This window comes from Paroedura picta, chromosome 9 (genome assembly GCF_049243985.1).
Source record: "Paroedura picta isolate Pp20150507F chromosome 9, Ppicta_v3.0, whole genome shotgun sequence".
Taxonomy (NCBI): Eukaryota; Metazoa; Chordata; class Lepidosauria; order Squamata; family Gekkonidae; genus Paroedura; species Paroedura picta.
Window position 1 is genome coordinate 2,635,252 of NC_135377.1, and position 16,454 is coordinate 2,651,705.

The following is a 16,454-nucleotide window of genomic DNA, read 5'->3' on the forward strand; positions in this document are numbered from 1 at the left end:
TCCTCCAGATGTCCATGGACTACAATTCTCATGAGCCCCTGCCAGCATTCGCTGGCAGGGACTCATGGGAATTGTAGTCCATGGACATCTGGAGGACCACAGTTGACTACCCCTGCTCCAGAGGAACTGGTTGGCCACTGTGTGGGACAGGATGTTGGACCAGATGGACCCTCCCTGGTCTGGCTCAGCAGGGCTTTTCTGATGTTCTTAGGGCCAGAAAGAGGAGGCTAGAATTCTGATGGCAAAATGGGTTGTACCACTTCCAACTGTTGTAGGGGGAGTCCAGTTTCCATCATTCTGCCATGAAAAACAATCTTGCAGATTAAAAGATCACACATCAGATAATTAGGTTCTAGCCTCGCCGTTCCAAAAACTGGGCTGGTTTTGCATTACCGAGGAGTTATTGATGTAGAGTAACTTTAAGAAACGCAACCTCTCACCAGCAACCTTAAGTGGCAAGGTCCATTTGACCTTGGCCTGTAGTCCTCTCCTTTGGTGGTTGCATGCAAAGAACAAACCTGCTTTTAGTTGGGTCAGACAGCGGCATAGACCTGCCTTTTACATCAACGCACTTCTCCCCGAGTGAGACAATATCGATATTTCAGCAGGCTCCTGCCCAGGCTCATACATATCAAATCAGAATTTTTCAGCTTTAGCTAGTCTGATGGCTACAGCAACAAAAATTGCAGCTGAAGCAATGCCATTCCCTGCTTGCTTTGGGAGCTATTTGGCAGGCAGGGCCAGCATCTGCTTATGCCACAGCAGGGCATCTGCCAGGGCCTGGGGCTTCTGGAATGTGACAGCTGTGTGACACCAAGTGTTGGACTGCATGGGCCACTGGCCTGATCCAACACGGCTTCTCTTATGCCTGGGGCAGCCATACTCTGTATTCTTGGTGCTCTGGGGGCAACAGTGGGAGGGCTTCTGGAGTTCTGGCCCTGCTGGTGGGACCTCCTGAGGGCGCCTGGCCAGACTGGATGGGCCATTGGCCAGATCCAATAGGACTTCTCTTATATCTGGAAACTACCCTTTCCATATGGCCTAGGGAGGTTAACATAGAACGTTTTAGGAAACAGAACATTATATTAAATAACAGTCACAAGTTTGGGCCCTGCTGGTGGAAACCTTGGGTTAGGCCTGTGTTGGGCTGGATGGGCCAGTGGTCTACATGCCTGCGCATTTTATTTCTATACTGCCCCATCCTGTCAGCTCAAGGTGGTTCACAACATTCTAAAAGCCATATCTATTTATAGAATAAAACATTGATAACAACAAAACAACCATCTTCCATTAAAAGCTGCTTCCTAATATTCTCAATGGGGATTTTCAAAGTTTGGAGGGGTCTGTATCAAGCATGGGGGCCAGTATTTCTTGATGCCGGAGCCTCCCTTCAACCACAGGAATTTTAGTTGGGGGCATTTAGTTAGTTCAATGATGTTTTTAATTTATTGGATGACGTTTTCTGGCGTTGTTGCCCCTCCTGCAAAACATTGGAAGGGCTGGCCAAAAATGGTTATTTTTATTATTTATTATATTATTAAATGGGTGGGTAAGTTGGGCCAGACAAGGGATTTTAGTGATACGCAGAGCCAAGAAAGGGATTCTGGGCAAAATCTGGGACCGGCCCGGTTAACTCAGGTGAAGCGGAGAGAGAATGCCTTCCCTCAGCTGGGGCAGACCAAGCCTCAGTTATCCTTCCCCAGAGGCATTCTGAGAGAAAAATAACTACAGTTTACCTTCAAATGAAGAAAATACAGAAAATCTCATTAAGCAGTAACTCCCCTCTCTGGTTGTTTTGTTTGCTCTCTCACAGATACTTCTCCGTGGATGGCTTCCATCCTTGAGAGAATCTCCAAAAACGCTAATGAATCATAATTGGGATGTTTGGTTTGTGTTGACGGTGTGTCACTTTTGGAAGGCAACTCAGAAATGGTTCTGCGGGGAGTTTGGGGGGGAGCCATTTGCCTTCAAGCGCAATCGCTTTCCTTGCATTCTGGCTCTCGCGAGGATACTTGGGAGCTCGCAGATTGTCCATTTCAGTGCAATAAAACCAAATCCGTGTAAGTTGTTATGTGTCACGGATGCCTTTTGCAGCAGTCCGGAAACTTGGGGCGGAGGGACTGGGATGAGAGTCTCACATGGTGATATACATGCAGAGTTCTCAGATCGGTTGCCAGGGAAAAGAACCCCCCGGCAAAGAAAGCCATGAAAAGAAAGTGCAAAGAAAGACTTTGGTATATAAGACCAGAGGGAGGGAAGCCTACACGGTATAGCCTAATCTCATCAGGACCATTTCTGCACAAGAAAATTTCCCCTGATCACCCTCTCATTGTTTGTGGGTTTTAATACCGCTTCCTCATAACTTTGGCAGCAACCTGTAGCTATCCAGTGGTTGGTGCAAGTTTTCATTCCTGGTGTTCCACGATGAGGGAATGTGGGAGAATCCGCTTCCCCTTTCTTGTCGCGGTGCACAACAAGGCACAAAACAGGAGCAAGCTTGTCTGAAAGAAGAAATGTAAGACTCGCTAGCATTTTGCCCAGTCTCCATTCTTGGGTCGCTAAAAATATATATGTAATTTAAATGTCTTGCTCTGCACTGCCACAAGAGCAGAAACCAACGTGCCCCTGTATCAGTCCTGAGATGGGGGGATAACACAGGAGGGGTCTCCCATTAGGAAGTGTCCAAATGCGTGGTTTGCAAGCAGGAGACAGCACACAGGGTCTCTCTGCAGAGGCAGGCAATGCCAGACCACCTCTGCTCCTCTCTAACTTTGAAAACCCTACGGCACACTACAAGTCAGCTACAACTTGTCAGCACTGCCTACGACCACCAAAGACGCTTGGCCACTCTTTTGTTTGCAGACTCAACTAAAGCAAAAATGTATCCGGCATCAGAGATGTTGGTGGCCAAGGCTTAGACTGCCCTTAGTGGCTCCCAGTGAATTCACCCTTCCTATAAAATATATATATGGCACTGGAGATTTATGTGGCCACAACTTTGTGGGCAGAGCTTAATCATGCAATGGAGGGGGCGAGGCACCGACTGCTTAAAGAATACATTGCTTTATTGGGGAGAGAAACGATTTAGTAAAGAAAAGAGGAGATAGTCCTAATAGTCTAACTGACTAATTGTTCTGGAGGCAAGCAGGGAGGAAGCATGCTCAAAGGAGCAGGAAGTCTCTAACTGAGCCAATCAAGAGGCGTTTATTTGAAGAATACCATGGGAGGAGATTATTTGAAAAAAATACGAGGCAGTTCCTAATCTATGTTAACTGCTCAGATCTCCTCTGTTGCTCCCTGCAGGGTATTCTTCATATGCTCTTGAGTCAGACACACTACTACAGACTTATGTTTGCCATACTGGTGTTCAGTGAAGTCGAAGGTGCCCCTCTGGAATGGTTCAACATCTAAGCATCAAAGGAAGGGTGCCCAGAAAACCGAGGCAGCAGGCCCACCTTAGAATTCTTGGCTGAGAGAAGCAAACAGCTCTTTTGACAAGGCCTGTTCAAATGAAGGGGGCAGGACCACTAGGAAAAAGAATGGCAAACCGCATCAAGATGTAGACTTTGGCACGTATGAAGTTGTCTCATGCCAAGTAGGTCCATCATCAGTGATCACTATTCTCTACTCAGACTGGCAGCAGCTATCTAGGGACTCAGGCTGAGGTCTTCCCCCCCCCCCTCTTGCCTGGTCCTTTCTCATTGGAGATGACGGGGATTGAACCTGGCACCTTCTGCATGCCCAGCAGAGGCTTTGCCCACCAGCTGCAGCCTTTCCTCAGGTTATTCATGCCTTGCACCTTGAAGGTAGCTTCATTCACGGCTACTGGATTTGTTTTAAGCTGTGCTTGTTCTATAATATGTTTTAATGTATTTCACCATCAGCATGAGTGGTTTCTCTCACCGTTTTATGGTTCCGTTTGAGGCCGACGTGGATGACACGAAAGGGTGCTTTATTATTTTTCTTGTCCTTTGACTGTTGATTCCTTCCTTTTGGGGGGAAGAAATCGCTAAAAAAATACTTTTAAACGAATGAATCAATCAACTTTACAAATGTCTGGCTGGCCCACTTGTCAATAGTGGGGATTTCTAAATCGTCCTGGAAGTACCCAGGCACGGCTGGTTACAAACCGTGCCTGTCAATCAATCATTATTAACACTGTCGGGGTCCATCCCCTCCCTGCAGGGGTATTCGATAAGCTCCTTGGTGCGAACGCATCCGTTGAACAAAGACTCCCATTTATCGATCACCTCCAACCTCTCCGGATCCAATTACCTCTGCTTTTCTCTTGTAGTGCCGAGTTCTCAGATGGATGGGTCTGAAAAAGAAAATCCTTGTGAAAAATCCATGAAGCTACAAGAGGGGGAGGGGGAGCATTTATTATTCGAAGTTTGTTCCCATTATTGAGGCCCAGACTTATTCATTTATTAGATTTTTGCGACTCCGTTTTCAACGCCCAGCTCTCAAAGCACACCGCAATGATATTTTTGTGATAAAAAAGAAATTTAGCAAAACAGCTGATTGCAAATGACAATGTACTGTTGAGCAGTCGAACAGCAGTTAAGTGAAACCCTCCATCACAATTGCAGCACCATTTATATGAAAACCATTGGGTTGGATCCAAGGGTTTTGGGTTGGACACTTATATGGATGATATGTCATAATTGGGACCCCCAGGGTCATCTAGTCCAATTTCCTCCAGAATGCAGGAAATTGACATCTACCTGCCCATCCACAGTGACCTCAATTCCATGCCAAAAAAACCAGAATCCCAGGTCAGTCTGGTCTGGAGGAAATTCACTTTCTAACCTCAAAATGGTAATCAGCATTTCGCTGAGCATGCAGGAAAGGGCCACAAGAGCTAAACTCAGCCACAGTTCCTTCTGCCCACCCACTCACAATCTGCATGTATAGCAGAGGTTGACCAGTGACTATGAGCCACAAGGTACAGATGGGCTACTCTTAGCGATACTCTGTCTCCTTGGTGCTTGGGGGCAACAATGGGAGGAATTTAGGCCTTGCTGGTAGATCTCCTGATGGGAACTGGGCTTTGGTCACCATGTGACACAGCATGTTGGACTGGATGGGCCAGTGGCCTGATCCAACATGGCTTCTCTTTTGTTCTTATGTCTGGGGCAGTGATGCTCTGTCTTCTCGGTGCTGGGAGGAGGGAAGGGCTTCTGGAGTTCTGGCCCCAGTGGTGGACCTCCAGATACCCTTGAGGGTCCACAAGAGCTCTGGTGGGGTCTGCGGGAACTCCAGAGGTGATCCACGGCCCTTTTCCTCCTGCCTTAAAGCAATTGGCCCCAAGCTAAGGAACCAACTGCTTCCATTGTTTTCCCTCCCCCCTCGCTAATGCAAGTTCTCTCCTGATTTCTGCACCTGGGAAGGGGTGGAGTCTCCAGGCCTGCTCCTGCCTTAAACCTCCTCCTCTCTCTTTCTCCCCCCCCAGTCCTCCTAGAGCCTGCCTGCCAACATGGATGATGATGTCACTTCCAGGGGGTGTAGCAGGGAGGTGTGGAGAGCTGACCCCACTCTGAGGCTCCGTGAAGCTTGAATAATTATTTCAGGCACTCCTCCATGGTCAAAAGCCTGAAAAAGGCTGATATAAGCTTTTGTGTGCATGCACACTTTGTCGGAGATCTGAAGAAGTGAGCAAGCATGCAAAAGCTTATCCCTTGAATAAAACTTTGTTGGTCTCAAAGGTGCCAATGGGCTCAAACCTTTCCCACTGCTGTCGTAGAGGATATGAAGAGGACAACCCAAGGATGGAGAGCGCTCCCTTAGGCCAATGGAGCTGCCCTTGCCGAGAGATTTGATGGTTACCAAACAGCGGGTGTCCTGGGTGAGCTGTCATTCACAGCAGACCTTTGAGGAGCAAGGGAGCTGGCCGGCCAGTGGGCATGTTGGCCTGAAGATCCTTCCAACAGATGGAAGGGGAGATGCTCCCTGGGATTCTCTCACACCTCCGCCATGTGATAATGAGAACGGCCGGGCAAGAGATTGCCCAGGGACGAGCCTCTGACTTTGATTTCATTACAGCAATCACTACCCGTTATTTTTAACACTCCACTGGGGTTTTTGCGCTGCCAAGTCACGTGCGTGGCATTCGGAGCAGGTCGCCGATTCCAAGGACTAGTTTCAGCGGGAGCAGTGAAAGGAGCTAACTTTTATCACCCTGCAGTGGCTGAAAGACAATCTGACCCCGTTGTGGAATTCCCATGCCATAGAGTCAAGGCAGGGGTGTATTCGGTGCTTTTAAAAGTTTTGCAATGGCGTGCTAATGTAATAAAAAGTGCGAGATCTAAATGAATGTGATTTATATGAAAGCCAGTGTGGTGTAGTAATAAGAGCAGGGGGGTCCCCAGCGTGGGTCTTGTGAGTGTCATTGTGCCTGAGGATACCTGGTTTGGAATATGTATGGCAGGGGTAGTCAAACTGCGGCCCTCCAGATGTCCATGGACTACAATTCCCATGAGCCCCTGCCAGCAATGCTGGCAGGGGCTCATGGGAATTGTAGTCCATGGACATCTGGAGGGCCGCAGTTTGACTACCCCTGATGTATGGTCTGCAGTGTGCATGATTCAAAAGGAAAAGAAGAATATCCTACAGGGGGCATCAGAGGACGTGTGTATTTGATAGCTGTAAAATTGACAGCTGTGGCTTCCACCCCTCTCCTGGTCATGATTTCCTCTTTTCCAGCTGCCTTCCCACAGAACCTTATGGAAATATTGCCCTCTGCAGGATAAAGAAAGTACATCAGCTGTTATGACTCCGGCATAAGTACCTTTTCAAAGGTTGCTATTTTTTAACGGTTGCACGTGGATTTCATTATTGTAAACCCCTATGAGTCTTATTTGTCAATAGCAAACTGGCGTATAAACATCTTAACAGATAAAACTGAAGCCAATAATTTTAAACTGAACTGGGGGTCCATTCCAGGTCTGGCCATACGATCGCTGTTACGGGAGTGTAATTTCTTGCTGCCGTTTTAAAAGAATCGCTCTTTGTTTAAAATGTTTATTAAAAACACGAAGAGACCCGAGTTTCAGTTCCTGTTCTCCTTTTAAAAAACACCCTGTTCTAATCCTTTGACTCTTTAAGATAATCCTTGGAGAAGATTTCCACTGGCATTGTGCTGTTTAATTAATATGGATAATTAATTAGGATGAGCAATATTATGAATCAGAGCATGTCCGCATCACGATTCAATATCAGGAACATCAGTTTTTAAGGGGATGAAATTCTTCCAAGGCTGACAATTGCCACACTTGCCCCATAATACATCGATTGGCCAAGTTCCTGCTTCTTTCTTATGTTTTAAACTCTCCCTTCTGTTCTTCTTGGGAAAGGAACCGAGGCTCACAGGCTAAGCATTTTCTTGGCAATGCTGGCAAACTATGAATATGCAAAGAGGACGTGGATGAGCAGGGAGTTGTGAATTTCCTGCAGTTTGCAGCAGGTTGGAATAGATGACCCTGGACTGGTCGTTTCCAAATCTATGATTCTATGAATATGCATTCTGAGCATTTACCTTCTTGAATTGGGCTCGCTGGAAAGAAGGGGCTGAGGGGTGAGCACTCCCCACTGCTGACCTTTCTCTCTCCTGCTGTAGGCAGGCTGGCTCCCCAGCTTGGCTCCTTCTGCAGTGCCCCCTCTTTCTCAGCCAGGATTGGCCTCCTTTCCCTGTGGAGCCTGCATCCCTGCCTCAGAGCCCAGCCCCAGCCGACGTCCTAGGGCCAGAATCTTTTAAGGATTTAGGGGAGTGGTGCCAACAGGATCCAGGGGCTCTACAGCTCACTTCCTTTCACAGACCAGTTGAAATGCAGCTTGGGCCATGCAGTGGTGAGTGGGGAAAGGAAGGGCTGAGCGAAAGGTGGGCTGATCAGGGGGGGGGGAGAGGAGGAGAAGGGACAGTCGTAATGCCTCCCTTGCTGTGCCCTCCACTGGCTGGCCGTGGGTTTTCTGGTGGGTACTATACCTTCCAATAGGAAACTCCAATACTTTGGCCACCTCATGAGAAGGAAGGACTCCCTGGAGAAGAGCCTCATGCTGGGAGCGATCGAGGACAAAAGAAGAAGGGGACGACAGAGAATGAGGTGGCTGGATGGAGTCACTGAAGCAGTCGGTGCAAACTTAAATGGACTCCGGGGAATGGTAGAGGACAGGAAGGCCTGGAGGATCATTGTCCATGGGGTCGCGATGGGTCGGACACGACTTCGCACCTAACAACAACATACCTTCCATGGCAACACATATGCATAGCAGTGAATACGCATTCCCACGTGTAGGTTTCAATAATAATAAAAAAAATTGCTAGACCCACCAACCTCCAATTGGTTGCCTCCATTGATTGACAGGCCGAGGAGAGGTGAGTAAAAGAGTGTGTTGCTCTTCCTGGTGCCCTTTTTGGCCCTAGTGAGGAGGAGAAAAGGCGAGACGGGGAGGCAGAGTGTGGAGGGGGGAAACAGTGCAATTTCCTATCCCACAATTGTGGGTAGGGGACATTGCAGGATTTGGCCCTGGGTGTGGAAAAGGTGTCATAAAAGTTGATTTGGAAGTGAAGGGGCTGATTCTTCTCTCTCTGGTTTCCAGTTTGCACAGCAGGTATCTTACCCTCCTGCAGAGGCAATTTGAACAATTAAAATCAATCATGGCTTGGGGAAGAAAAGGAGATGAATGAAACTCTGGAATGAATGCTGCTAGCTGAAAAAAAGTGTCAGAGGGAGTTTTGTTGGAAGAGCAGGTTTCTGATTCTTTGCTGCTCCATCCCTTTATTTTCAAATTATAAAGCATTTATCGGCCTTTGATTGTTTGGACAGATCAACGGGAGCCGTGGATTTCAAGGTCATAAGAACATTAAGAACATAAGAAGAGCTCGGCTGGATCAGACCAGTGAGGCTTAGAACTGCCTCTGTCTGAAATTTCTGACCAGATGTGCTCTGTGTATACACTGTAGTGTATCTTGCTTGTTGCCCCCCTCACATTGCTTATTTTGTGTCCTAGAATTGCTAACTCTCCTACCACTGGCAGTCTTCAAGCAAAGGCTGGATACACACTTTTCTTGGATGCTTAGGGCTGATCCTGCGTTGAGCAGGGGGTTGGACTAGATGGCCTGTGTGGCCCCTTCCAACTCTATGATTCTGTGATTCTATGAATAGGCTGCCTAAGGAGGTGGTGAGCTCCCCCTCACTGGCAGTCTTCAAGCAAAGGTTGGATATACACTTTTCTTGGATGCTTTAGGATGCTTTGGTCTGATCCTGCATTGAGCAGGGGGTTGGACTAGATGGCCTGTATGGCCCCTTCCAACTCTAGGATTCTATTTTTCTATAAATTTAGGAGACAGGTGTATTTCGGGTAACAGAGGTTAGGGATGAAAGAGTTTCCTGTTTCTGTACTCTAGTTCATCTAGATGGCCATCAACGTGGCAGAGAGGCTGAGGCTTTCCCCTGAGGTTGCCTCCTGGTTCTGAGATTCAGAGGATTTAGTGCCTCTGAATGTGGAGGCTTCCCTCAGCCACCAGGGCAGGTAGCCATTGATTGACATCTTCCATGACTCGATCTAATTCACTTTTAAAGCTCTTTATTCCTGTGGTCCTCATGACCTCTTCTGGCAACAGACTCCACACTTATTCCCTCTCTGCGTAAAATAGTATTTCCTTTTGTTTGTCCTGAACCTATTGTTCAACAGGTTCATTGGTTGACCTCGAGTTCTAGAATTTTGGGAGCGGGATATAAATTCCTCCTCTGTCCTTTTCCCAGGGCATTTCCGCACCCGTTTAGTGTAGTGAAATGTTTAGCGCCATTCAGCTGGTGTAACACTATTTTTTCTGATGTGTGGAAATGCCCCCTGTCTTAAAAAAAAGATTGCTTCTCACGAGCTTTTCTCATCCATCCATTTTGTTCTGAATCAACAAAACCTCATTTCCTTTGAGTTGAATTTTCTTTTCCTTCTGCATTAAATGAGACCCTTGTACTAGGCTGCTGTAGGAATGTGTCTCTTCTAAAGTGACCAGAATTAAGGGAACCTAAGGTGGGATGCATCACCGCTGCCGGGCCCCCTCCCCTCCCCTCCCCCTGACTGGGCTCAAGAAGGGAGGCAGCGGTGGCAGGGCCCCCCTCTCCTCCCAACTGGCCTTAAGAACAACGGCGGTGGCAGCCCGGGAAGAGCCCGGTGGACAGGTCCATCTAAGGGAGGAGTCCGGGGGCCTCCTGAGCCTGGCCTGTCTGCTGGGCTGCCGTGCGGTGCGCCCCCTCAATTAAATTTTTTTTTTAATTGGAGAACGCCTCGGGACATTTGGAAAACGTGGCAGGACACGGGGCAAATGCCCCAAATGCGGGATTGTCCCACCAAAGGCAGGCCGTCTGGCCACCTTAGTCTCTTCTCCTGGGTGCTTTCACACACGCACTAAATAAAGTGTTCCCAATCCACTTCTGATGCACTTTGTGCCTGGATTTTACTGTGTGAAACAGCAAAGCCCCCTTGCAAGTGGTCACTGCAGTGGATGGAAACGGGATTATTTAGCATGCTTGAAAGGGCTCCATGTGGTTGCTCTCTCGAGGTTTTAGAGGACCCTCCTTCCTTGAGCTCACCCTGATCTTTCCTTGCTGTTTTTCCATTTGCAAACCGTTCACGGGGGCTCCCATTTGGCACTGATCCAGCTCACAGCGTTGGCCACCACTGACGTTTTGTCTGCGTTGAACGGAGGAGGAAGAGGATTGGAACAAACGCGTTATAGTTTGGGGTGCGTGGGGGGAGTGAGAAGAACTGCATCCTACTGGGGGGGGGGAAGGACAAGCCAGGACTTGTGGAAGAGGCAAAAGGAGTGATAATTAAAAAATGGGGCTTTGGTGTTCACAGGGTGTGGGGAGGGCATTGAATAAGGCCCCTCCTGTTCTTCCATTATTGAGAAATGATGAAGTCCCAACAGCTTCCTTTTCTTCTGACAACCTGCCGAATTATTCAGGATTAATTACACTGCCGAAGAACCCCAGCCAGCCATTAGGAGCCGCTTGTGAAAGGAGACGATGAAGCCAGGCTTCGATCTTGGCAGAAACCTTTCAACCCATCTCCTGAGGGCTGGAGGAAGCTGGTAATCATTGCTCCCTTCAGAGGGTTAACGGGGCAATTGGATGGCAGCCAATGGGTGGCCATCAGAGAACGACTCCTTCTGAGAGGCTGGGATTCTGAAAGATGAACTGCCATTGGACAACAAACATGTAGTTGTTGGACCTCTTTTGGCATTGGGCCTCTTAGCTGAAAACTGTGTGGGTGTGGTACCATTATTGGTGTATTGGAGTACCCAAGATATGCTGTGTGCATGAGTTAACAGAATAGAGCAGGGGTAGCAAACGCTGGCAGGGGCTTCTGGGAATTGTAGTCCATGGACATCTGGAGGGCCGCAGTTTGACTACCCCTGGAATAGAGAATCTTTAGTTCTGCATGACAGAGTCTGCTCATATTTAGCTTGCAGTCCACAAGGACCCCGAGATCTCGTTCACACCCACTGAGACCCAGCAATGTGTCCCCCATCCACTATGCCTGCTTCTCATTTTTGTGACCCAGACGTGGAACTCTGCACTTCTCCGTATTGAATTGCATTTTGTTCTTATTGGCCCACTTTTCCAGCATGTTCAGTTCTCATTGAACTCTCTCTCTATCTTTTGGGGTGTTTGCTACTCCTCCCAATTTGGTGTCATCTGTGGATTTAATGAGGAGTCCTTCCACCCCCTCATCCAGATCATTGTTAATAATGATGAAAAGTCCCAGAGCCAGTTCCAAGCCCTGGGGCACCCCACTGCTCTGCTCCCTCCACTCTGGTATAATACATCTGACAACCACTCTTTGGGTGCAGTTCTCTAGTGAGTTCCCTGTCCACCTAACCATCCAAACTTCCAGTCTGCAGCCCTCCAGTTTACCCACCAGAACCTCATGGGGAACCTTGTGAAAAGCCTTACTGAAATCCAGGTAACAACATCCACTGAGTTTCCATGATCCAGTAGGCCTGTCACTCGGTCAAGAATATGAAGAATATCCAACAGGCAGCATGGGAGGAGATGTGATTATCATAGTTAGAACAAGAATGTTTTTCAAATAATGTCCTCTAGTATCCTGATTGGCTCTTTTGGAGACTTCCTGCTTCCTTGAGCATACTGGTTCCTGGCTTGCCTCCAGACCAAACAGACAGAATTGAAGTAGAATAACAGTTAGATAATTTTCTCTCTCTCTCCTCTTTCTATAAAATGTTTGTTTCTCTTCTTAATAAAACTATTTTATTCTTTTAAGCAGCTTGGTGCTTCGCAGTCCTTGCATGTCTAAACCCTGCTAATGATTTGCATCTTATGTGCCATCTTATTTGCATATGGAAGTGGACAGTCCAGTCAGATCACAGGTGACCTATGGCAGGGATCCTCAACCTGTGGTCCTCCAGATGTCCATGGACTACAATTCCCATGAGCCCCTGCCAGGAAATGCTGGCAACCTCATGGCCCTTGCAAGACAAGAGATGGACAGAAGCGGTTTGCCATTGCCTGTCTCTGTGCAGCGATCCTGAGCTTCATTGTTGGCCTCCCCTCCAAGTACACTCCTGGGCAACCCTTGCTTAGCATCTGACGAGCTCAGCCATCTTGGCCCATCTTGGGCCACCCAGTCTAGGAGTTCCAGCCTCCAGGGACCAGGGAATCCCCTGGAATTACAGCTCATCTCCATCCAGCAGACATCAGTTCCCGTGGAGAAAACGGCTGCTTAAAGCGTTGACTGCATGACCCATTGAAGTCCCTCCCCTCCCTAAACCCCACCCTCTTCAGGCTCCACCCTCTCCCCCTCCAGGTTTTCCCCAACCCAGATCAGACACCAGGAATGCTCCTTATTTGTGGAAGGAAGGACGGAAGGGGAAGCTAGAAGGGAGGGAGGGAGGGGAATTGTCATTTGCACCCGGTAGGTGAAGAGCTCCCCCTCCTTTTTAATGGCTTTGTTTATCCCTTCGCTATTCCGAGGCCTCGAATGCCCATTGATTTTCCATTGTCAAGAATAACTCGATTCCAGCGAGTCTTGAATGCGGAGCCGCTTTTAATTTTTACACAAGGCTCCGGAACAATGTTCACATTTAAAATGTTATCGGTCTTGGGGAAGCGCATAACAAGCTTGAAATGAACAGCGCAGCTGTTACGAGCCCCCTTCCGCCTGCAGTCCCTGCCCTGGGCCTGTTTTGCAGATTTAATTTAAGTTATAAATGCGCCAGGCAACAATTTGGACCCAGTAGCACTGATGTGGGGTTATCTTCCCAGCGTGTGGGAGAGGTGGAGGATCAAACTGAGCTGCTTGCTGTTTCTAGATCCCTTCTGCTTTTTAAGGGAATAGGCAGAATATTTAGATGATGTCCAGTGATATTCAGATGGCCACTGACTTCCCCCCCCCCCCCATCCCAGTCTTCATCCAGAATGAATATCTGGGTGCTTATCTGTGGTTGTGTCTGTTGAGCCAATGTGAGGATCGTCCAACAGGAGTGAGCAGCTGTAATTCATATTGTTGCCATAATTTAAACATGCAAAGGAAGAACAAGGCATGAGGCTGCTTTAAGAATAAATAGCTTTATTGCAAAAGTGAAACAACTATTTTAAGACGAGAGGAGAGAGATCATTCTAACAGTTTAACTGACGCAAATGTCGGTATTATAATGACATTCGGATTGGTCTAATTCCACTGTTAGGCAGATTCCCAGGGCGTTCAGGAGAATTTTACATTTCTCTGCTGCTCACAGATATAGATGATGAAGCAACCTATAGTGTTGCCAAGTTCTGTGCAGCAGCAATGAAAATTCGTAATAGAACGGTCTGTTTAAAGTGAACTGGACAGCTGTGTTTATGTACCTTCTTTCTGTTTTGTACTACTATGTTTTAAGACGTTTTAATTCCTGATTTTAATGGATGTTTTGCATCATCTTGTGCTGGTCTATGACCGTAATAAAACTAAACTAAGTCTAACTGAAGGACTGTCTTTAAGGGAATCAGGGCGGAAGTGCGTTCAAAGGAGCCGGACACCTCAAACTGAGCATCTCAAGACACAGGAGATACCCAGAAATCCGTATCTAATTATGCTAAATACCCATCTCCTCTAATGCCCCCCTTGTTGGATATTCTTCATATATGCTTTTGAGTTTTGCACACTACAGATCTTGCCGATTCCGCCACGTTGGAGGGTGTACTCCATGGCATTATTAGGTACTGAACTCCTTCCTCTCTCCTCCCTCCACCCTTCCCGGGCTCCACTCCCAATTTTCAGGAATTTCCCCATTCAGCAAAACGGAGCTCTTCCGCCAGGTTTATGGTTGAGGCCGGCATGGTGAGAAGATCTGGTTGGAGCCTCCCGTGCTAAACAGTGTTAAGCGACGTTAAGTCTTCTGTCATCTGTGTTCCCTCTTCCCACTCCTTTGTGCAGGTGTTATTGGGGGGTTAGGAGGTTGAATACCACCATGTCTTTGGGGGATATTGAATCTGTTATATGGTTTTTATGTCCTAGAGCGTTTTAATGGGTTTTTTATGATGGACCAATTGTACCCTGCCACGAGCCGGTTCCGAGAGTGTCGGATAATAAGTCTAAATAATAAATAAATAAAAATAAATCCTAAAGGAGGGACTGTCTTTAACTCCCTTTTTTATCCCCCCTCAAAAAAACACCCCCACCTCAAAATTTGAACACTATTTCAGCAGGGCCTGAAGCACGCTCTAGGCCAGGGGTAGTCAACCTGTGGTCCTCCAGATGCCCATGGACTACAATTCCCATGAGCCCCTGCCAGCGTTTGCTGGCAGGGGCTCATGGGAATTGTAGTCCATGGACATCTGGAGGACCACAGGTTGACTACCCCTGCTCTAGGCTATACCATTCCCAGGAATCTCAGTGTAAGAAATCTTCTAGACTACATTTCCCAGTGTGCACATGGCACCTTGCTTACAATTGTAGAAAAAGAGCAGGCCTACAGACTTGTGCAAAGGGGCACCAGAATGTGTTCAGAGGTATTTGGTACAGCAACTTTGGTATGGGGATGGTTTCCAGTTAGGTTTGCTGCGTTTGGCCTCGCAACCAGTGTAAGATCAGGTCAGGCAGGGACATGTGGGGGTTGGCTCCCAATCACAGGGTGTCATTCCTGGGAAAACCTGTAAGCCATTCCAGTCCTCTCTAGGAACTGCCGGAAACTCTATGGTTTCACCATAGAGTTTCTGGTGATTCCGAGAGGGACGGATGTCAATTCTGGGTTTTTGGAGAGGTGATATTGCACCATCACCAATGTCAATTATTCTCCCACTGGATGTTGCTGTGCCGCTGGGCACATGGGATCCCGATTTCAAATTCGTTACCTCTGATATCACCACCTACTACTACTACTACTACTACTACTACTACTACTACTACTACTACTATTACTACTAACACTGGGCAAGAAAGAGGAATCTTGGGGTTGGCCAGCTCAACGAAAGGGTCAACCCAGTGTGCTGTAGTGGTGATAAAAGCAAACTCTGTTAGGAATTGTTAGGAAAGAGTTTTGAGAATAAAACGGCTAATAATAAAATGCCCCTGCCTAGATCTATGGTGTACAATTCTGGTCACTGTATCTCTCAAAACGAACTCTGCGGAGCTGGAAAAAGCACAGGGGAGCAAATGACACCAGGTCAGCTTCCAAAGACATTGCTTATAACAGCAAGAATCTCTATAAAAATATATCTGCAATCCCCACAAACTTGGCCAGATCTCGAATTGCAGAATGGTCAAATTGGTCAAATATCTGACAATGACAATTCACAATAACAGCCACAATGACGCTGCCTATTAGAACTGGGTGCATGGTTCCTTCAATCTTGGCCTGATTCCTGAAATAATTTAGCCTCTTGAAGAGTCCATATTTGTTGGTCATTTTTCACTCCCTTTCTCAAGACTTTTGCCAACTTTTGAGAGCACTCCCCTACTCCAGATCTGCTTTTATTTCTGAGGCCTGCCACTTGAATATAACGGTTGCAGCACAGCTGAAGGAAAGCGAGAAATTGTTCCATCCTGGCCGTAGCGTTTTAATTGCACTGCAGGTTTTTGTAGGCAGTACAATGTTAACTTGCTTACAAAGGGAAAAATCCAATCAACTTTATCATGGGAAAGCACAAATAGTTGCATGTAAATTGTTTTGAAATATGGGAGAGCTGAAAAACTGCTTTCTAAGAGTTCTCTTTAAGGACCCAAATAATCAATGAACACGCTTGTAATTGAATTGCTGAGGCTAATGAATTGGAGAACATGGCATTTTATCCCACTGAGAGCCCTCCTTTTCTAGGACTTCACATCCGGCTTCCCAGCCTCCAGGCAGAACCTGGCGATCTCCCGGAATGACAACTGATTTCCAGATGACAGAGACCTAGGGGTGCTGCCAGGCCCCGAGTGGGACCAGGAGATCTTCCAGTTTTACAGCTCAT

The 16,454-nt window shown here is 47.4% G+C and overlaps 1 protein-coding gene across 5 annotated transcripts in view; it reads left to right on the forward strand.

Moving 5' to 3' along the window:
- The window catches only part of LOC143845284 (uncharacterized), a 60,609-nt gene that overhangs the window by 17,513 nt on the left and 26,642 nt on the right, over window positions 1-16,454 (forward strand). The window contains exon 3 of one of the 5 annotated variants that reach the window (XR_013234339.1): window positions 5,706-6,423. The exons of 2 other annotated variants lie outside the window; for them this stretch is intronic. The gene's annotated coding sequence lies outside the window, so the exon portion shown is untranslated. Of the gene's footprint in view, window positions 1-4,294; window positions 4,345-5,705; window positions 6,424-16,454 lie in introns of those variants that run through there. 2 more of the 5 variants (XR_013234341.1, XR_013234340.1) reach the window with 2 other exon arrangements.